Here is a 5,000-nt window from a genome sequence, read left to right as displayed (position 1 = left end):
TCTCTGGTCTTGGGGACTTAGCCTGTTTGCAAAACCACCCCTTACCGTGTCACTCGCCCAAACACCAGAGAGGCCGAGAAGCGGGGCCACTGCCCGCGTGGTTCCCCCTCTCTGGTCTTGGGGACTTAGCCTGTTTGCAAAACCACCCCTTACCGTGTCACTCGCCCAAACACCAGAGAGGCCGAGAAGCGGGGCCACTGCCCGCGTGGTTCCCCCTCTCTGGTCTTGGGGACTTAGCCTGTTTGCAAAACCACCCCTTACCGTGTCACTCGCCCAAACACCAGAGAGGCCGAGAAGCGGGGCCACTGCCCCCGCTGTTCCCCCTCTCTGGTCTTGGGGACTTAGCCTGTTTGCAAAACCACCCCTTACCGTGTCACTCGCCCAAACACCAGAGAGGCCGAGAAGCGGGGCCACTGCCCGCGTGGTTCCCCCTCTCTGGTCTTGGGGACTTAGCCTGTTTGCAAAACCACCCCTTACCGTGTCACTCGCCCAAACACCAGAGAGGCCGAGAAGCGGGGCCACTGCCCCCGCTGTTCCCCCTCTCTGGTCCTGGGGACTTAACCCAAACACCAGAGAGGCCGAGGAGCGGGGCCCAACTCTACCCGAATTTCAACCCCTTTTTCGGACCCAGAGACCCGGGAGCGGCCCCCTATCTCCAGGCGGCTCTCCACCTCCCTTTTACCCGATTTAGAGCCCCTTCTTCGGCCACACACACCTGCTATCGGCCCCCTACCTCCAGGGGGCCCTCCACCTCACTTTTAACCCAATTTAGAGCCCCTGCTTCGGCCACACACACCTGGGAGAGGCCCCCTATCTCCAGTCGGCTCTCCACCTCCCTTTTACCCAATTTAGAGCCCCTGCTTCGGCCACACACACCTGGGAGCGGGCCCCTATCTCCAGGCGGCTCTCCACCTCCCTTTTACCCGATTTAGAGCCCCTTCTTCGGCCACACACACCTGCTATCCGCCCCCTATCTCCAGTCGGCTCTCCACCTCCCTTTTACCCAATTTAGAGCCCCTGCTTCGGCCACACACACCTGGGAGCGGGCCCCTATCTCCAGGCGGCTCTCCACCTCCCTTTTACCCGATTTAGAGCCCCTTCTTCGGCCACACACACCTGCTATCGGCCCCCTACCTCCAGGGGGCCCTCCACCTCACTTTTAACCCAATTTAGAGCCCCTGCTTCGGCCACACACACCTGGGAGAGGCCCCCTATCTCCAGTCGGCTCTCCACCTCCCTTTTACCCAATTTAGAGCCCCTGCTTCGGCCACACACACCTGGGAGCGGGCCCCTATCTCCAGGCGGCTCTCCACCTCCCTTTTACCCGATTTAGAGCCCCTTCTTCGGCCACACACACCTGCTATCCGCCCCCTATCTCCAGTCGGCTCTCCACCTCCCTTTTACCGGATTTGGAGCCCCTGCTTCGGCCACACACACCTGGGAGAGGCCCCCTATCTCCGGGCGGCTCTCCACCTCCCTTTTACCCGATTTAGAGCCCCTTCTTCGGCCACACACACCTGCTATCGGCCCCCTACCTCCAGGGGGCCCTCCACTTCACTTTTAACCCAAGTTAGAGCACCTGCTTCGGCCACACACACCGGGGAGCGGCCCTCTATCTCCAGGCGGCTCTCCACCTCCCTTTTACCCAATTTAGAGCCCCTGCTTCGGCCACACACACCTGGGAGCGGGCCCCTATCTCCAGGCGGCTCTCCACTTCACTTTTAACCCAATTTAGAGCACCTGCTTCGGCCACACACACCTGGGAGAAGCCCCCTATCTCCTGGCGGCTCTCCACTCCACTTTTAACCCAATTTAGAGCCCCTGCTTCGGCCACACACACCTGGGAGCGGGCCCCTATCTCCAGGCGGCTCTCCACCTCCCTTTTACCCAATTTAGAGCACCTGCTTCGGCCACACACACCTGGGAGCGGGCCCCGATCTCCAGGCGGCTCTCCACTTCACTTTTAACCCAATTTAGAGCACCTGCTTCGGCCACACACACCTGGGAGAAGCCCCCTATCTCCTGGCGGCTCTCCACTTCACTTTTAACCCAATTTAGAGCCCCTGCTTCGGCCACACACACCTGGGAGCGGGCCCCTATCTCCAGGCGGCTCTCCACCTCCCTTTTACCCAATTTAGAGCACCTGCTTCGGCCACACACACCTGGGAGCGGGCCCCTATCTCCAGGCGGCTCTCCACTTCACTTTTAACCCAATTTAGAGCCCCTGCTTCGGCCACACACACCTGGGAGCGGGCCCCTATCTCCAGGCGGCTCTCCACCTCCCTTTTACCCGATTTAAAGCCCCTGCTTCGGCCACACACACCTGGGAGCGGGCCCCCTATCTCCAGGCGGCTCTCCACCTCCCTTTTACCCGATTTAAAGCCCCTTCTTCGGCCACACACACCTGCTTTCCGCCCCCTACCTCCAGGCGGCTCTCCACCTCCCTTTTACCCAATTTAGAGCCCCTGCTTCGGCCACACACACCTGCTATCGGCCCCCTACCTCCAGGGGGCCCTCCACCTCACTTTTACCCCAATTTGGAGCCCCTGCCTCGGCCACCCACACACCTGTTAGCTGCCCCCTATCTCCGGCCCCTAACCTCCACCATCCAGGAACCCCAGCACCAGCCGAACCTGCAGACCCACTCTTAAGCACCCATCCCCGGATACAAGCAGACTACCATCCGCCCAAACTTTCCTGCTCCTGGTATACCAACTCAAACTTTGGTGCCCCTGGTACTCCAACTTAAACTTTGTGCTCCTGGTACTCCGCCTGTTTTCGCCCCACAGCCTAAGTGCCGCAGCACTTTGTCATTTTTTTAAACAAAATATTTCTTTCTGCTCCTGGTACTCCCTGGAGCTCCCGGGAGGTAGGGGGGCGCCCTGGAAGCCCTGCCCGAGGCTGTGCGCCTCTTCCCGGGCAGGATTTTCACCCCGAGCCCCTGGTGGCAGTTGGACTTTAACTTTTTTTTTTCTATTTGGATTTGCTCCTGGTACTCCCTGGAGCTCCAGGGATGGTAGGGGGGCGCCCTGCCCGAGGCTGTGCGCCTCTTCCCGGGCAGGATTTTCACCCCGAGCCCCTGGTGGCGGTTGGACTTTAACTTTTTTTTTTCTATTTGGATTTGCTCCTGGTACTCCCTGGAGCTCCAGGGATGGTAGGGGGGCGCCTTGCCCGAGGCTGTGCGCCTCTTCCCGGGCAGGATTTTCACCCCGAGCCCCTGGTGGCGGTTGGACTTTAACTTTTTTTTTTCTATTTGGATTTGCTCCTGGTACTCCCTGGAGCTCCAGGGAGGTAGGGGGGCGCCCTGGAAGCCCTGCCCGAGGCTGTGCGCCTCTTCCCGGGCAGGATTTTCACCCCGAGCCCCTGGTGGCGGTTGGACTTTAACTTTTTTTTTTCTATTTGGATTTGCTCCTGGTACTCCCTGGAGCTCCAGGGATGGTAGGGGGGCGCCTTGCCCGAGGCTGTGCGCCTCTTCCCGGGCAGGATTTTCACACCGAGCCCCTGGTGGCGGTTGGACTTTAACTTTTTTTTTTCTATTTGGATTTGCTCCTGGTACTCCCTGGAGCTCCAGGGAGGTAGGGGGGCGCCCTGGAAGCCCTGCCCGAGGCTGTGCGCCTCTTCCCGGGCAGGGCTTTCACCCCGAGCCCCTGGTGGCGGTTGGACTTTAACTTTTTTTTTTCTATTTGGATTTGCTCCTGGTACTCCCTGGAGCTCCAGGGATGGTAGGGGGGCGCCCTGCCCGAGGCTGTGCGCCCCTTCCCGGGCAGGGCTTTCACCCCGAGCCCCTGGTGGCGGTTGGACTTTAACTTTTTTTTTTCTATTTGGATTTGCTCCTGGTACTCCCTGGAGCTCCAGGGATGGTAGGGGGGCGCCCTGCCCGAGGCTGTGCGCCCCTTCCCGGGCAGGGCTTTCACCCCGAGCCCCTGGTGGCGGTTGGACTTTAACTTTTTTTTTTCTATTTGGATTTGCTCCTGGTACTCCCTGGAGCTCCAGGGATGGTAGGGGGGCGCCCTGCCCGAGGCTGTGCGCCCCTTCCCGGGCAGGGCTTTCACCCCGCGCCCCTGGTGGCGGTTGGACTTTAACTTTTTTTTTTCTATTTGGATTTGCTCCTGGTACTCCCTGGAGCTCCAGGGATGGTAGGGGGGCGCCCTGCCCGAGGCTGTGCGCCCCTTCCCGGGCAGGGCTTTCACCCCGAGCCCCTGGTGGCGGTTGGACTTTAACTTTTTTTTTTCTATTTGGATTTGCTCCTGGTACTCCCTGGAGCTCCAGGGATGGTAGGGGGGCGCCCTGCCCGAGGCTGTGCGCCCCTTCCCGGGCAGGGCTTTCACCCCGCGCCCCTGGTGGCGGTTGGACTTTAACTTTTTTTTTTCTATTTGGATTTGCTCCTGGTACTCCCTGGAGCTCCAGGGATGGTAGGGGGGCGCCCTGCCCGAGGCTGTGCGCCCCTTCCCGGGCAGGGCTTTCACCCCGAGCCCCTGGTGGCGGTTGGACTTTAACTTTTTTTTTTCTATTTGGATTTGCTCCTGGTACTCCCTGGAGCTCCAGGGATGGTAGGGGGGCGCCCTGCCCGAGGCTGTGCGCCTCTTCCCGGGCAGGATTTTCACCCCGAGCCCCTGGTGGCAGTTGGACTTTAACTTTTTTTTTTCTATTTGGATTTGCTCCTGGTACTCCCTGGAGCTCCAGGGATGGTAGGGGGGCGCCCTGCCCGAGGCTGTGCGCCTCTTCCCGGGCAGGATTTTCACCCCGAGCCCCTGGTGGCGGTTGGACTTTAACTTTTTTTTTTCTATTTGGATTTGCTCCTGGTACTCCCTGGAGCTCCAGGGAGGTAGGGGGGCGCCCTGGAAGCCCTGCCCGAGGCTGTGCGCCTCTTCCCGGGCAGGATTTTCACCCCGAGCCCCTGGTGGCAGTTGGACTTTAACTTTTTTTTTTCTATTTGGATTTGCTCCTGGTACTCCCTGGAGCTCCAGGGATGGTAGGGGGGCGCCCTGCCCGAGGCTGTG

Source organism: Centroberyx gerrardi, chromosome 21, assembly GCF_048128805.1.
Source record: "Centroberyx gerrardi isolate f3 chromosome 21, fCenGer3.hap1.cur.20231027, whole genome shotgun sequence".
Classification (NCBI taxonomy): Eukaryota; Metazoa; Chordata; class Actinopteri; order Beryciformes; family Berycidae; genus Centroberyx; species Centroberyx gerrardi.
Note: the sequence above shows the minus strand (reverse complement) of the source record.